The following is a 19,219-nucleotide window of genomic DNA, read 5'->3' on the forward strand; positions in this document are numbered from 1 at the left end:
CACAAAACATGTTTTTCAGCAAGCTTGATTTCCTGGGAAAAATTGCCAATCCGAATACTGGATGGTGGTGGAATTGATTGATCGAGATGAACCGAAATTCTGGCGAATCTAGCATTTTTATATATTATTCATTCCATTGGGATCATATTTAATAAATCCTCCTAATCCTATCTAATTAAATCTCCTTATATATTCCCTTCAATTTCTTACTATCTTCCCTTTTTTTTGGCACAAAAAATAAGAAAGGGAGGGGACGAAATAAAGAATAAAATATTATAATTGTAAAGTTTTTAGAAGAGAGAAAATAATAAAGAAATAATAATAAATAAAGAATAAATAAAGTAGTGAGAGTGGTTGATTTTTTAGAAAAGAGATTAATAAAAAAATGAATGAAACTTATCAAAAAAAGAGGAAAAAGAATCAAATTTGTGTGAAAAGGGAGAGAGGGAAGATACCAAAAACTATTTTAGAAAATATGTTTTAGGCGGGAAAAGTTAAAGTTTCGCCTATTCATTTAATAAATAGAGGATTGACAAGTGAAGGCGTATTGAATTGTATCGTTATTGTTAATGGCCATAATTGGTAAACCTGGCAAACCGATCGGGTCGTGTCAGGTTCGTGTTCGTGTCACATGTAAACGGGTCACAAAACCTTCAACCCAAACCCGACCCGTTTAAATCTCGTGTGGTGTTCGTGCCGACCTACTTACATAAATGGGTCATCAAGCCTCAACCCTAACCCGCTAATATTGTGTCGGGTTCGGGTCGTGTTTTCGTGCCATGTTAATATTTGGAAAGTTTTAAGTATATTTTATGTGATGAAAGATAAAAAAATTAGGATTAATTTATTGAACAGATCATTCGTGTCGGGTTCGTGTTTAGAGAGTTCAACCCAACCCCGACCCAACTAAATATCGTGTCGTGTTCGTGTCGACCCACTTACATAAATGGGTCATTGAGCCTCAACCCAAACCCGTTAATTTCGTGTTGAGTTCGTGTCGTGTTTTCATGTCGTGTCATTATTTGCCAGCTCTAATAATTGGAATATGGATTATGGAGTACTTGGACGCACCTGCGACATGCTGATGATTTGTAATAATGTCACGGTTACACTTTCGTGGACTAATAATATATGGAACGGATTTACCAAGGATGGTCCATTCCCATGTGATTATAACTCCTTCTCCTCCTAAGCTCTTTTTGGTAAAACTAACTGAAAATGTGGCTGAACCCTGAAAACTGAAAACTGAAAACCTAACTGATACCTGAAAAGGTAAGTGATAAGGTAGCTGAAAATTAGGAACTGATAAAGTAGCTGATTATATAAAAAAAATGTTTGACAAAGTAACTGAAAAGCTAACTGATTTTGATGAAATGACGTAAAAAGATATGATAATTATTTAATATTATAGATTTAAGGGGTAAAAACGTAAAATCAAATCGAAATAGGTACCTGAAATCTCAAATGCTACTCTAGGTAGCATTTCATTTCACGTAACTTATTTGGTTAAATAAACTATTTGTCAAACGCTTACAAAAAAAAATAAAGTACCTGAAATTTTGGTCAAATAAATTATTTTGACCAAATCAAGTACCTGTAATGTCTTGCCAAACAGAGACTTAATACAATTACGATGCGAATTCTTTAATTGTTTAGCTAGTCATGATCTTAGATTCTTAGGGTATTTGAATTGGTTAGGTTTTTAAAATTAATCGTAATTCCGGTTAATTTTTTTTTTTTCACGATGTTTCTTCAATTCCATTTTTATTTAATTTTTATCTTATTCTTTTTAATTAGTTATTGGCTATTTTTTGATGGGCTCTTATTAATATAGTGAGAGACGATCTGTGCAACTTTCTAATTTGCCTAACAGCATCATATGTATGTTGATGAGGAGCTACTTACTCGTATTTTTTGTAATATTATACTCCTTCTGTAATTTTCTGTCCCAATGAATGACATATTTCACGTATAACTTTTCAGGACATACACTCGATCATAATCTTTTTATTTATGATTCTTATCTTAGATTATTTTTATATTTACGTATTTTCCTAGTCGGTTCAGCTAAGTTATTAGCTTCGTATTAGTTGCCAAAAACCTTTTTTTATTCCATATATTAAGATTATTATGATTGGGTTTCCTTAACAATAAGCTTCATATATAATACCTGTTATTCTAATTTCTAACGTGTACCCTAAGAAAAAACGAATACATCATATACTTCGTATCTAAAGACTTGTACAAATTTTCAACACCATGGCAAAAACAGTGCCGTTTCACCCTAACGGCTACGACAACGACGACAGGAGCAAGAACAAAGGCAAGAACAAACTCCGCAATTCTGCAAGCCAAACAAGTTATTGCCATGAGGATGATTATGAATTGATTTGGGGAATTATTATTACGATGATTATGTTTTTTGTTTGGCTTTTACTTGCAAGCATATACAATTACAATCAATACAACCAAAATCAACATCATTACGATCCATTCGCATTCAAAGTCGATTTTCTAGAGGTTAATTCAATGACATTCTCTATTCCTAACAATTCAATCACAAGCAATAATCAACCCTTGAGTTTAAACTTTACGGTGATTACCAAGACTGCGAAATTATTTAATAATCTTCAAGCGACTATTGAATATGATCATCGCTTAGTCTCTAGTAGCACAACTATTGCGCCTTTCCACGTAGATGCCCTAGCCGTAAAAACAATACCCGTATTAATGGGTATGGTCGATACGCAACTCCCAGATACGGTCATTGACTCTATTAGTAGGAAATTGGCAAGTGAAGGCGTCTTGGATTTCACGGTTATTTTTCGTGGGGACAGTTGGAATGTAGATGATACAACAAGGGGCGAGTCCTGCGGCATGAAGATGGTTTGTAAAGGCGTCAAAGTTACACTTTCGTCAACTAATAACACTTGGAATGGATTTACCAAAGACGGTCCATTCCCCTGCATATACAGCTCTAAGGGCTGTTATTATTAGAATTTTGATGCGAATTCTCCTATTCCTGTTGTTATTAATTGAATTCTGATGCGAATTAATATTACGTAATTTATTTTCGCAGTACTTTTTATACCTAATTTTACATTTGCCTACCCTTCACAAAAAAAACACCAAAACCTAAATTAACTCTCCCTTCTCTCTAATATTAACAAAAACTCTTAACCTCCTTCAAGAATACACAAAATAATTATTCAACTAGTTTTAAACCCGTGCATTTAATTAATAACATGCGTTATCAATTTATCATTGTATATAAGAGCACTTAAATGAGTATGATTATCCTTGACTTTGTTTATTGACATCGCAAAACAAACAGCGATGAGAATATATTCAAGCAAAATATAAGTTTTTTTTTTGCCAGCGGTAAAGATAAAACAAAATATAAGTATATGTTTTAAAATTAATTTTAAATTCATGATCAATTAAATTGGTTAAAAGTATCTAGTTAATATAACATGATTTTAATACATTTAAACTGATATAAAGAACAAAGAAATATCTTATATGGAGGGCCAACAGAAGTGAAAATAACTATATATTATCTCGACATGTTAAAATAAATGTACATCTATAAATTATACTCCTATAATATTTAGATCAACAATCCTAATGTGCCTAAATTGTAATTGGGCCGACATTTTCAGTTCTTTAAATGCACATATGACTAAAATATGAGTTCAAAACTATTATTCCCTCCGGCCGAATCATTTGTTATCTGTTTTTATTTTAAGTATATTATTCATTCGTTATCTATTTCCATATCAGGTAAATAACTTTTCACAAAATGACAAATATCTTACACAAATTATAGAATAGTATGACATCATACTGTAAAACAGTCTATTTTTATTAGAAAACTTTTTATTTAATGCTAATAAATAATTTGTATTTTTAGACAATAAAATCGTCTTATCGACAAAACCGCTTCACAAAAACTACCATATCTCATATTATTCACTACTATCGTACACTCTATTATTCACTACTACGAACTCCGTAAGTCCGTATTACCTACCAATAAATTCTGATTTTGACATATAAACGGATAAACCTACCAAAACTTAAAAGCTAAACAAATTATACATAACCAAAAATATGTTTTAAGTAATTAACCATACCCAGCCACCTCTTCACTCATTTTACCCCCTTCGTCCCATTTCATGTGGCTCTCTACCCTTATCTTAAAGTTCCGCCGCACTCCTCATCAGTCACCTCTTATATTTTTAAGCTCATTTAAACCAATCTTTGTCCATCATCATCTTTCTCCTTTTGTGATCCTACCCATTCTCAAATATCACCTTCACACTTTTCACCTCTTATTCCGATCTCTATCGGATCTCCACCCTAACAGAAAAAATAAAGATAAATTTTTCTCTAATTTTCCGCCTATCGACAATTTACATCAATATACATATTCTTTAATCTTTAATGCCATTTAGATTCGAATTTAATAAATTTAATGTCAATATTGGAGTTAATTGAAGAGTATAAGTAGAAGAAATTCATGTAAGTATGATCAAAAAATTATACTCTGGGTTCTTTTATTCGCTTGGTCCATTTCAAAGTACATATTTTTTTTTCGATTTTTAAAATTTTGTCAATATGTTTTTTCCAAGATTTTTTCAGATCTAATATGCTTCTTATTTGACTATTTCTTATTTATTATATTTTAGTATATTCATTAAAGTGTTTTTTTTATGTTTCTTTTAGAAGATTATTCGTAAATATTTTTTTTTTTGCTTTTTTTCTCCGAAAATCTCCACTTCTACATTAATTGTTACTCGTATTTTTTTCATTTTAAAAGATTTATCAATATTTTTTTTTCGAAAACCTTCAAATCTACAGTTTTTAAAAGATTCAGTAGTATAATTATAATTATTATGGTGATTTAATTTTTTTAAATAGGTCGATGTATTCCCAATGATTAGATTTATTTCCGCAAAACAATTATACACATAATATTTTTAGATAGCTGGTATTTTTTATTAAGATATTATTTTTTAAGGATTTTATATTTATTTACTATACTCCGTACTTATTTTTTAAACATAATTTTCTTTGAACATGAAACTATTTTTTTTATGTAACAGTTGACTTGTTGAAATTAAAAGTCAAGAAAATTATTTAAAGTGGGTTGGAGAGTGATAACTGGTTTACAATTATTATCACTAATTATTGAATTTGAGTAATTAAGAATTGACAATTGAATGATCAGAATAGAGTAGAAATCTTATCTTTATTAATTCAGAAGACAATACTGATTCCAGGACGCGCCACATCATTAATACAACTTTTTTTTTTAATTTTTTTTTTTGGAAATTCAGGTTATGGTGGGACCCGTTAGTGTGCACAGTATTTATTTCTTCAGAATCCGTCAATACAAACCTGCGACAAATTCCGTCTTAGAACAAATACTATGAAATAATTTTATACATTCTGAATAAATGAAATTAATGGCATATAAGCGGAATGAATTACAAATCGGAATAAATGAAACTAATTACAAATTATTGATTTACATAATTTAAAAAAAATAACAATAAAATTACATAATTACGAGAAGGAATTATATTTAATTACGGGAGTGAATTACATATAATGCGAATAAATTACATGCATAATTTTTTTAAACTAGATAGTATGATATATTCTTTAAAAAAATCATGACGGAGTATTTACTTATAACGGAGTATTTACTTATAGTAAAAAAACTCGGCAACTTAACTACCAGCCGCGCACACCGAAAATGGTAGGTGACAATGATACGCTACCGAGTAAATTTACTGTTCAACAAGCGTTTCAAGCAAAATTTATTTTTTTATCTCTAAAAAAACAAATAAATGTTGACATTTGTTGAAATATTTAAATTTACAAATTTTTAAAAATTATCACACAAATGATTAAAAATTGTTTTAATAAATATTTTTCTAAAATATAACACGATAATTAAACAATTGTAAAAATTTAACATATATTTTTTTTAAAAAAAAAATCCGAGGATTTATTTACTTGGAGCAAAAATTATGGCAAATTTACTATCAGTCGCGCACTAAACCCGTCCACAACTTAAAACCGTGTACGAATCCTATTAAGACATTAGTAAATGTCACTTATCCGGATCTCGCTTGCACAATTGTGAAATCAGGAATATCTCTAGCAAAGGGCAATCCTCGCCCATACTCACGAGATTGTTGAATCAGTAAATGAATATGTTTTGTCGCTTATTAAAAAGGATGAGAGAAATTATTTAAGCTCCGATGAGGTGTGTAGTGATGACAGAGGTACAGGTGACGGTGACATTAACTCTACTGAATTCATCAACAGTATAAAATGTGTCGGACTCCCGAATCAACAATTGAGGTTGAAGGTCGGTGCTATGGTGATGCTTTTGCGAAACATTGATCAATCACGTGGGTTGTGTAATGGTACGAGACTAATTGTGACTGATCTGGGGGCACACGTGATAAGACGTACTCTCTTAGGTAATAGAGTGCATATTGCTCGATTACGACTACTAATGTAGTCTATCATGAAATTTGTGATTCAGATATGCGTACTTCTACCACGACTACTAATGTAGTCTATCATGAAATTTTCAATTTTTAGAATAATTTGCATATGTTAAAGTTGATTATTAAATTATATTTCTTTTATCGGGATGTAAAGTTTTTTATGTAGGCAAATTTTATTTACAATAGTAGATTACGTTATTTTCTCTTAAACCATTGCATGTGAACACGTATTTGTAACAAGTTTAAACATTAATTATGTAGATCGCTGATTTAGACCAACTAGATAAGTAGAATAGAAATACAAGAAAAAAAATATATTCAAAAATATTAATACCGGCACAAATACATACCCGTGGAATTTTGCACGGGTTTAAAACTAGTTTATTAGAGAGGAGAGAGGGTAATTAAATGAGAGGTAAAACATGGGGGGACCCATACAAAGTCAATTTTATGAATTTTATCGGCCAATCAGAAGCCTTTAAAGAACCTAGCTTTTATACTAGGTAGATTATGAAGTTCCGAACATAGAATACGTATTTAATTCATGTATTCATTATTGCTAAATGCTAATTAAATCGATTCAATGGGAATGTCGCCGGCGATAATATTGGCATGACTTCCGAAAGCTGTATACAATTGGGAAATTACTGATTTTAAACTTGGCATGATGTAATCAATGGTTCAATGGTTCTCCCTTTGTCAACAACAATCCGGTCAAATTTGGTCATCAACGCATTAGTATTGTTCGTATTGGTGGTATTAAGAGAAAGGTGCGGTCAATTGTTTGTATTAGGATTTTTTTTCCCATTTTTTAAAAAAAAATAGTAAATAGTATATTTATTCGTAAAATTTATTTATGTAATATTGTTAAAATAATTTAGCAATGTAGTACAAGAAATTAGAGGATAATGGGTGCAATTCTTATATCCTACACCCATGTGTAGGATACTCCATACTCCCTCCAACTCCCCCACTTCCCACTCCCCACTCATCCTCAACTTCCTCTTTATTATTATTATTATTTTTATTTTGTTTTAAAACAAAAAATTATCTTCCACTTTTAAGAAAATTACCGCTGTCATATTCAGTTTAAGTGTTACATAGTGTTACTTTCACAATATCACTATTATATTCATTTTAAATTTAGTGAATATGACAATGTTGTTTAATGAATATGTGCTTTATAGTACGATATTTATTATGTGACACTATCATACGGAGTATTCATTTGCACTTTAGTGAATATGTTAGTGTAGTTTGATGAATATGTGTATTATTTATTGTGATATTCATCGCATGGTTCTATTATATTCACTTTCAGTTTAGTGAATATGACTTTATTTGTTCAAATATATTGAACAATAATCATGAACGCTTGAATCCATATCAAAACCGCATAATACAAACTAATTTAAAGGAATAAAAATAATTATGTGATATGGTATGAATATGTCAATTTTGTAATGTGAATATGTGAGAAAAAATAAAAATAAAAATATATAAAATATGATCTCTATTTGTAGAGAAATAAAAATTATGAATAATGATATATTTTTTATTATTTTCTAATTTATTATATTTAAGATTTATTTATTATAAAAAAAAAAATTTAAAAAAGAGAGTGTACCATGCACCATACTCCTGGGTGCATGGTATAATTTACCATAATGGGTGAGTGATATACATAATGACACTTGTTTGTCAAAATAATTTATCAATGAAATCCATGACACGTGTTTATCAAAATACACAAAAATCTCGGAGAGAGGGAAAGAAAAGGGAAAATGAGAAAACGAGAGGGGTATAATTGTCAACAGTGTAATGCGATGAGTAAAATGTGTACTGTAAATTCTTCCTTCAGTCCTTCTATCTTTTTCTATATTATCTCTAACAATATAATCCTATCCTAATATATCTCTAATCTTATCTTTATTAATTCAGAAGACAATACTCAATCCAGGGCGTGCCACGTCATTAATTCAACCTTTTTTTTTGGAAATACATGTTATGGTGGGACCCGTTAGTGTGCAATGTATTTATTTTCTTCAGAATTCCGGCTATACAAACATGCGGCAAATTCCGTCTTAGAACAAATACTATGAAATAATACTATGAAATACTTTTATACATTCCGAATAAATGAAATTAATGGCGTATAAGCGAAATTAATTACAAATCGAATAAATGAAACTAATTACAAATAAATGAATTACATAATTTAAAAAAAAAATTAAAAATAATAAAATTACATAATTAAGAGAAGGAATTAAATTTAATTACGGGACTGAATTACATATAATGCGAATAAATTACATGCATAATTTTTAAAAACTAGATAATACGATATATTTTTTTAAAAAAAATATTCTTTGTTATTTTCTCTTAAACCATTACATGTGAACACATATTTGTAACAAGTTTAAACATTAATTATGTAAATCGCTGATTTAGACCAACTAGATAAATACAATAGAAATGTTAAAAAAAAAAAAAAAATACATCCAAAAACATTAATACCGGCCCAAATACATACCCGTGCAATTTTGCACGGGTTTAAAACTAGTAATAACCATATAAGGAAACTAAGTAATCTACAATTGTACACGTACCGAAAGTCTCTCTATATAGATATATGACTAACATCATATTTCGTATCTTTCGTCTTTTTTTAAAAAAAAAAAAAAAAACTGTGACTTATACAAGTGTAACCACAAATAAGACCATACAACCTGTTGTATAGTAGCATTGTACAACAGGGTCACATATTATATATACTATCTAAATCCAATTAAAAAAAAATTGACGCACATCTCAATTCTCAAATCTCTTTTAAACGACTCCCAATTCTCACACAACCACTTGAAACCCTTCTCTCATCTCTCTTAAGCGACTCTTAATTCTCAAATCTCAATCGCATCACAATTTAGGGGTTTAGGGTTAGGGTTTTCTATAATCTCTCTTAAACGAATAGTCACCTTGCTCTTTTTTCCTAATTCTCATTCCAAAATAATGGTGAAACGGAAGCAATTGACATCAATATCAAGGAGGAAAAAGGCATCTAATAATATTTCAGTGAACGAGATGCAATTTACACCATCAAGACGGAAAAATGCATCAAACAGTAATTTGAGGTAAATTTCTACGCCAATCATACAAAGAATACGAGCTAAAAAATACGAGCACATAAGAATACGAGTTATTAAGATAAGAATACGAGCTAATATAAAAAAAAATACGAGCTTAAATCACATAAGAATATGAGCTATTAAGATAAAAATACGAGCTAATACGAGCTATTAAGATAATAATACGAGCTAATGAAAAAGAATACGAGCTTAAAAATATGAGCACATAAGAATACGAGCTATTAAGATAAGAATACGAGCTAATGTAAAAAGAACACGAGCTAATGTAAAAAAAAATACGAGCTTCAACTATTTTCATGCATTATAAATTTTGGATAAAAAATTTCCTTCAAGATGATGTTCACGAGTCACGTCATATGATTTGTTCCGCATAGTCAATTAATTATAATAATTTAAGGGAGGATGTGATTCATTAACTGGATGATGGAGGAAGATGAAGAGGAGTTAGAAATATTGAAGTAGTCAGAGAGAGGAGGGCAATTGGATTGAAAATTGGATTACGTTAATTTTTTCTTTTTTAAAAAGTATTTGAAAAAAGACTAAAATAACCCTGGATGTACCAGTTGTATAACCCATGGCTATATGCATGATTCGCGGTAGCAGTAGCGGCAATAACAACTATTACGACAACACCAAACCCGAGGACCAAAACTGGTTATTTCTACTTTTTGTTTCATTTATAATTTTTTTAATAATTGTGACGGTTATACTCGATGGAAACGACAATAAGGGTCATCATCGCCCCGGTCCATTCACATTCCAAGTCGATTTTCTCGAGGTTACTTCAATGACATTCTCCGGTTCTAACAATTCAATCACAATCAATAATCAACCCGATGAGGACCCACACTTGAATTTAAACCTAACCGTAAACACGAAGGGTGCCCGATTATTTAATTTAGAAAGCTTAATGTGACTATTGAATATGATCATCACTTAGTCGTCTCTAACACGACAATTGAGCCTATCCACCAAGATGCCCTATCCGTAAAAACAATACCCGTACTAATGGGTATGGCCGATACACGACTCCCAGACGAGGTCATTGATTCTATTAATACGAAATTGGCAAGTGAAGGCGTCTTGGATTTTACTGTTATTGTTAGTGGCGTTAATTGGGAATTTGGGATGTAGATTATAGGTTGGAAAAACCCTATTATTATTAATATGATTATTTCAGTTCAGCTCAATTCCGCTTTATTGATTCGGTTGATTGATTCACTCTATTGATTCGATTATGTTATTTCAGCTCCATTGATTGATTCGATTCAGATTCACTCATTCCATTCGTTCAAATTCGATTCGATTAAATCTAAAAAGCCAAAAAGATCAGGGCCTTAATTGCACATAATATCAAATTTATGGAACGATTTACTATATTTCTCTATTTTAAATCCGTGATATTAAACATGTGTTTTAATTTATGAATTAGTCATTGACTCAACTACCTCAGGGTTGTTTATTTCTTTGTGGAATTCTTCTCAAACAAAACTTGGTGAAGCACACGTGGAATATGTGTTCCATAATTTGAAAGTGTCATGGACGGATAAAGCTAGTAATTAATAATACGAAACAAAAACACGATACGAACCCATTACGAAATTAATGAGTTTGGGTTGAGATTTAATGAGCCCATTCTTGTAAGTGGTACGACACAAATACGACACCATATTTAATTGGGATGTAACTCTCTAAACACGAACCCGATAGAAATGGCCTGTTTCCCATAATCCCATATTAATCTTCCATCACATAAATATACTTAAAATTTTCAAATATTGACATGAGACGAAAACACGACACAAAATTAACGGGTTAAGATTGAGGCTTAATGACCCATTTATGTAAGTGGATCGACCAAAATACGATACGATATTTAATTGGGTCAGGTTTCGATTAGAAAGTTTGGGACCCGTTGTTTACATGTGAAACAGACACAAACTCGACACGACCCTATCTATTTTCCAGATCTAATCTAGAACATCAAAAATAGGTAGGTAACTTTAGATTTTATTTTAAATCTAGCGGAGCATGATTTTAATTTTCGGATTTTCTAACATGTATTCTAAGGGCCGTGATAGTAAGCTAAATAAGGAAATATTGTTGTGAATATTTCATGATAAATTAGAGTTGAAGCTCATATTTACCATAATTAGTGTAATAATCTTGAAAATCTTTTCCTATTTAGCTTATTATCATATGCCCTTAGAGCACATGTTAAAAAAACGTTTTTATTATTAGTACGATTACGTTATATTGTCATATCAATTAATCAATCAATACTATATATTAATTCCAGAAACCAAGGGACTTCAATGTAATTAAATAAATCTATATAAATTAACTATACTATATAATTTTATAACACCATGTGATGGACCTGAACAAGGGACTTCAATGTAAATATTATATAGTTTTGGCTGAAGTATTAATTTAGAGAACACCGTAATATGGTGATTTTCCTTAAAATAAACATGTCCCACTTATGGTATTAATTAGTATAAAGATGTTAATTATTTTAACATAAACAAATATGATATAAGTATATTATATGGAAACTATTAAAAAGTAAATAAATCAAGCTAGATTTCCAAAAAATATAATATTCCATAGTTATTTCAACTTAATTATTTTAATGCATATATGTAAATCTCTCATTGGATATATACTTAAAGAGTAAAAGTAATTATGTTAGTAGTGAAAAAAATTGTAGTAACGTTGGATATAATAATATGATATTAATCACTCAAGCGGGAGTAGTGAAAGTAGCAGAAGTAACAACAGGAGTAGGAAATTATCAATATTAATGTACAAGTAGTGAAAGTAACAATAATTACGACGGGAGTAGTGAAAGTAAAAGTAATAATAACAAATGTAATAAAAGTTAACAATTCTAAGAACAAAAGGAAGTATATATGAAAAATTAGCTAAGTAATCGATTTAAGTAAAATATTAATAGCGTGAGTAGTGAATTTGTCTCATAATTTATTTCATTGTAATTTTAAGATATACTCCGTATCATAGAAAAATATATTAATGATAAATTTATGAGTTATGCAACTTTAAATTAGTTTTAATTAATTGAAAATATATTTTAATGCTAAATAAAGGTTGCCCGGACACCCATATTAGTAATACCGATAATACATACCGTATATTCTCCAACTATATATAAGATTATGATTAAGACCCTATCTCTTCTATATATATATCTCAACTGTTGGATTTTTATAAATAATTAAGTAAATAATATTAATCCTAATATTAATTTCAGTTTTGTAAAAATCCTATTTTGTGGCCCATTTGTTTGGCAGTCAACCCATGACTAAAACTGCCCTTTATTCACTCCCCATTTACAGTATCCACTCCACCATTCTAGTATCACGTTTAACTGCTCTTTGATGGCAAGAGCAGTATATAAGAGAACTATCCTTCATTGATAAAGGTCACCAAATCTACTCTCTCTTAAGCATTCTATACACCATCTAAATTAGTGAGAAAGGAGGGTTTGGAACCGAAATCAGTCAGAAAAGCGTACGGTGTTTTACGGCGACGGGTTTACATCGGAGACGGGTTATATAATCGGGTTTTTAAAGCTGTTCAGGAATCCATAAGCAATGGCTGGAGGTTCTATTCTCGATCTTAATTTATCGCTTCCGCTTTCAGTTTATTGTATGTTTATTTCAGTAATTTAAACATGCATATTAAGTATAAAGAACTTACATTTGGTATCAGAGCGAGTAATCGCCTCTGTCTTGCTTATTAATTTCTGACTTCAGTTTTCCGTCCGTGGCATAATGAATCTGCTAATCTCGTTTTTCATCGGAATATGGAGTTATTTTGATATTCGGTTGTTTGGCTTGATTAAAATATGTTTCCGTCTATTGCCATTAAAATCTGGAATTTTTTTTTTGGGTTGTTTCGGGTTTAATGGAAAAAGGACGAAGGTTGGGGATGAAGTCTTGCCCAAATTTTGTTTCATATGTGGTTTACACTTTACAGTAGTAGAGTAATAAAGGAGTAGAGCACTATAAGTAACTTTCTGCGTATTGTCAAACTCAATAAAGAATTAGTCAATTGTTTAGCATGTGCTGTATGGGTACCTTTTGTGTTGTCTCACCACCTTTTACATTTATATACTCCACTTTGATGGATGTTTACAGCATGAGGAAGTGTTACAGTGCCTTTATTATCATAAAGTATACCTACTCTTTTAAACTTCTAATTTTATATAGGAGTTTGGTTGAAAATTGTGGAGTTTTTGTTGCCGCATGCCTCTCATTTTGTCCACTTTCTACATTTTTTTGTAGTCCTTGTAGCCTTTGACATGTATAGTATTTTTTGTCATCACTTGTTACTATGATGACAGCTTTTTGGTTCTCTTTGTTGGAGGCTGTGTTGCTTGTTTCATGCGCCATGAGACCAATTAAGTTTTATTATGGTTATATATATTTTTTTATTTTTCTATATACATAAAGTTGAGTATATAGATTAAAAGTAAATGTCAAGTGATTTTAAATTTATTAGTTAGGGAGTAGCCACAACATCTCTAACTGATTAAATTTTATTCGAAATCGCATGTGGAAACTAGACATTTTATTGTAATTAATTATACGTAATGTGATGAGACTTACCCACAGGAATCTTATTATATTTGTGTGATTAATTAGGATGTTATATTGAATTATGTTTCTTAATATACCCACAGGAGTTGAGAAATGAATATGGTTTGATAGTTTCATCATAAAGTTTAATTTTTATGCATCTAATTTGAGTAGACTTTAGCCCACAGGCAAGTTTATGTCACTAGATTCATATAAGCATAATTTACATTGGTAAGTTGTGATAAAGTTAAGTCTCAATTTTTGTTACTAAGCATGTATATTTAAAATTTGCAGCAAGTTTACCTGGAAGTTCCTATGATATCAAAATAGACGTTCCTGAATTAACTGGTGATAATTTTAAGGTGTGGAAGGAAAGAGTTCTATTGCATTTAGGATTCACGCGTTTCGATTATGCTATACAACACGAGGAACCGGCTGAGATAAGCAAAACTAGCACACCAGATGAAGTAGACCATCGTGAAAAGTGGGAGAAATCAAATTATATTTGCACGATGTTCATAAAGACAAAACTGTGTGCTAGTATCCGAGGTTAAAGTCAAAGCATACTAAAGTTCGAGACCTTCTTAAAGCAATAGATGAACAGTTCGAAACTTCTGATAAGGCTTTGGCAAGCACCTTAATAATGAAGTTTACTTCTTTGAAGCTCAATGCCACTAAAGGAGTGCGTGATTTCATCATGCGCATGAGGGATATTGCAGCCCAACTTAAGGTATTGGAAGTTACTATGTCTGACTCTTTCCTGGTACATTTCATTTTGTGTTCTCTCCCAGCACAATATGCCCCATTTAAGATCTCTTATAACACACATAAGGATAAATGGTCTCTTAATGAATTAATGACCATGTGTGTTCAAGAGGAGGGGAGGTTGTTGTTGGAGGAGGGCGAAAAGGTGAACCTAACCACTAGTACTAATAAAGAATCATCTAGTACTAAGAAGGGTCACCATAAGGATAAGGGAAAGGGTAAGATGTCTGTTGAGCCGACCATTAAGAAGGAGTCTTCATGTTTCTTACGAAAAAGAAGGGACATATGAAGAAAGACTGCATAAAGTTCAAGGCTTGGCTTAAAAAGAAAGGTAATTTTCATGCGTTTGTTTGTTATGAATCTAATATGGTTAATGTTATTCATAATACTTGGTGGATTGACTCTGGTACTACAATCCATGTTTCGAATACCTTGCAGGGTATGACAAACCTGCGGAAACCAGTGGCAAGTGAAAGCTCTATCTATTCAGAAACCCAGATAGGCTCGAACGTGGAGGCCGTAGGGACATGCAGTTTAGTTTTGAATAGTGGTTTTGTTTTGGTTTTAGAAAAGACATTTTATGTTCCGAATTTTGCTCGGAATTTAATTTCAATTTCAAGGCTTGTGCCGTTTGGATTTACCTTTAATTTTTCGAATCTGGTTTGGTATTTGCGAAATTCTAAAGTTATTGGTCAAGGTACTTTGTCTGATAATTTATATCGTCTTTATTTACAAAATGATACCACTCAAAACACTATGCATGTTAATACTGGTTTAAAAAGAAGTATTATGAATGAGGAGTCCTCTATGTTATGGCACCGGAGATTGGGACACATCTCCATTGAGAGGGTTAAAAGATTGGTAAAGGAAGGGGTACTTGGTACTTTAGACTTTACCGATTTTGATACTTGTGTTAGTTGCATTAAGGGAAAGCAAACTAACAAATCTAAGAAAGGTGCTAAGAGGAGTTCTGACCTATTAGAAATCATACACACGGATATTTGTTGTCCGGACATGAACGCTAATGATCCGAAATACTTTATTACCTTTATTGACGATTATTCACGATATATGTACATCTACTTACTTCGTTCCAAAGACGAAGCTTTTGATGCCTTTAAATTGTTTAAGGCTGAAGTAGAGAAACAATGTGGTAAGCACATTAAAATTGTGAGATCAGATAGAGGTGGTGAGTACTATGGTAGATATGCGAGGATGGACAAGCACTGGTCCTTTTGCTAAATTCCTTCAAGAGCATGGGATTGTTGCCCAATACACTATGCCCGGTTCTCCGGATCGAATGGTGTAGCCAGAAAGAAGGAATCGGACATTAATTGAAATGGTGCGTAGTATGAGAAGTAATATTAAACTTCCTTCATTTTTGTGGGTTGATGCACTAAAGACGGCTGCGTATATATTAAATCGGGTTCCTTCCAAGGCCGTCTCAAAGACGCCTTTTGAGTTATTCAAAGGTTGGAAACCGAGTTTGCAACATATACGCGTTTGGGGATGTCCGTCTGAGGTGAGAATTTACAACCCACAAGAAAAGAAACTAGACCCAAGGACTATTAGTGGGCATTTCATTGGATATGCCGAAAAGTCCAAAGGCTATAGGTTCTATTGTCCGTCTCATAGTACCAGAATTGTGGAATCTAGAAATGCAAAATTTCTAGAGAATGACTTAATCAGTGGGAGTACTATAGAAGTTGAACCTGAAAAGGATCAACATGAAGATTCATCCTCTGTTTTAAGTGACAGGTTGGTTATTGATCACGGTCCTGAAGATCGACCGCAAGTTCAACAACCAAATACAGAAATTCCACAAAATGTCGATCAAAATAGGGTGGATCATAATGAGGAAGAAGTTCACCGTGAGGTTGAACAAATTCCATTAAGAAGATCTATTCGAGAAAGGAGATCGGCTATTCCTGACGACTATGAAGTATATCTACAAGAATCGGATTGCAATGTTGGAGCTGATAATGATCCTATGTCTTTTTCACAAGCCATAAGTTCTACAGATTCAAACTTATGGATGGATGCTATGAAAGATGAGATGAACTCTATGGCGGCTAATCGAGTTTGGGATCTCGTCGAGTTGCCTGATGGTGTAAAAACCATCGGATGTAAGTGGGTCTTTAAGACTAAAAGAGACTCACTTGGCAACATCGAGAGACATAAAGCAAGACTCGTTGCTAAAGGGTTCACTCAAAAGGAAGGAATCGACTACACGGAGACCTTTTCTCCTGTATCAAAGAAAGATTCTCTTCGAGTGGTCATGGCATTAGTAGCTCATTTTGACTTCGAGCTACACCAAATGGATGTGAAAACGGCATTTCTCAATGGCAATTTAGAGGAAGAGGTTTACATGAAACAACCTGAAGGATTCTCCTCTAAAGATGGTGAGCATCTGGTTTGTAAGCTAAATAAATCCATATACGGTTTGAAACAAGCCTCCCGCCAATGGTATAAGAAGTTCCATGAAGTCATTTCTTCGTTCGGTTTTGAAGAAAATATCATGGACCAATGCATATACCTTAAGGTGAGTGGGAGTAAGATTTGTTTCCTTGTGTTATACGTGGATGACATTTTGCTAGCAACCAATGATAAGGGGTTACTATATGAGGTGAAACAATTTCTTTCAAATAACTTTGATATGAAAGATATGGGCGAGGCATCTTATGTCATTGGCATTAAGATCCATAGAGATAGATCCCGAGGCATTTTAGGCTTGTCTCAGGAGGCCTATATCAACAAAGTGCTTGAAAGGTTCAGAATGAAAGATTGTTCACCAAGTGTAGCACCTATTGTGAAAGGTGATCGATTCAGTTTAGACCAGTGTCCCAGGAACGATTTAGAAAGGGAACAAATGAAAAATGTTCCATATGCTTCAGCTGTTGGTAGCATTATGTATGCTCAAGTCTGTACCAGGCCTGACATTGCATATGCTGTTGGAGTATTAGGCAGATATCAGAAGAACCCAGGTTCTGATCACTGGAAGGCTGCAAAGAAAGTGTTAAGGTACCTTCAGGGTACCAAAGATTACATGCTTATGTATAGACGGACTGATAGTCTTGAAGTGGTGGGGTACTCGACTCGGACTTTCTTTGTTTGCATTGATTCACGAAAATCCACATCGGGATATGTGTTTATGCTAGCGACGGAGTGTATCTGGAGGAGTACTAAGCGAGACATTGATGACCACTTCTACTATGGAGGCCGAGTTCGTTTCTTGTTTTGAGGCTACCTCACATGGTGTATGGCTGAAAGGTTTCATATCTGGGCTAAGAGTCGTTGACTCTATTAGTCGGCCAATTCGAATGTATTGTGATAATTCAGCTGCGGTATTTATGGCTAAAAATAATAGAAGTGGAAGTCGAAGTAAACACATCGACATTAAGTATTTGGCCATAAAAGAGCGTGTTCAAGAAAAGAAAGTGATCATAGAACACATTAGCACTGAATCGATGATTGCTGACCCCTTGACTAAAGGCATGCCACCTAAAGGTTTCAAGGGTCATGTAGTGAATATGGGACTTGGTCCCATAATGTGATACATTTATTTATTGTATTGAAATCTTTCATTTAGTTGGATATTTTCTCATTTTGGATTATGTACGTACATTCTTTGGTTATTTATTTTGTTGAGAAATATCATTATGTTTTGACCTAGAGTAAACATATGGTTTATTCATTAAGTTAAGTGTGAGTGGTGAGACACCGAGTATATCGTAATACATGGAAGATTAATTCTCGCTCTAGAGAATTCGTCGCTATGATTCGTGTATGAAGTTCTCTTGCTTAAATGGGCCAAGTGGGAGAATGTTGGATTTTTATAAATAATTAAGTAAATAATATTAATCCTAATATTAATTTCAGTTTTGTAAAAATCCTATTTTGTGGCCCATTTGTTTGGCAGTCAACCCATGACTAAAACTGCCCTTTATTCACTCCCCATTTACAGTATCCACTCCACCATTCTAGTATCACGTTTAACTGCTCTTTGATGGCAAGAGCAGTATATAAGAGAACTATCCTTCATTGATAAAGGTCACCAAATCTACTCTCTCTTAAGCATTCTATACACCATCTAAATTAGTGAGAAAGGAGGGTTTGGAACCGAAATCAGTCAGAAAAGCGTACGGTGTTTTACAGCGACGGGTTTACATCGGAG

Source organism: Silene latifolia, chromosome 5 (genome assembly GCF_048544455.1).
Source record: "Silene latifolia isolate original U9 population chromosome 5, ASM4854445v1, whole genome shotgun sequence".
In the NCBI taxonomy this organism is placed as follows: domain Eukaryota; kingdom Viridiplantae; phylum Streptophyta; class Magnoliopsida; order Caryophyllales; family Caryophyllaceae; genus Silene; species Silene latifolia.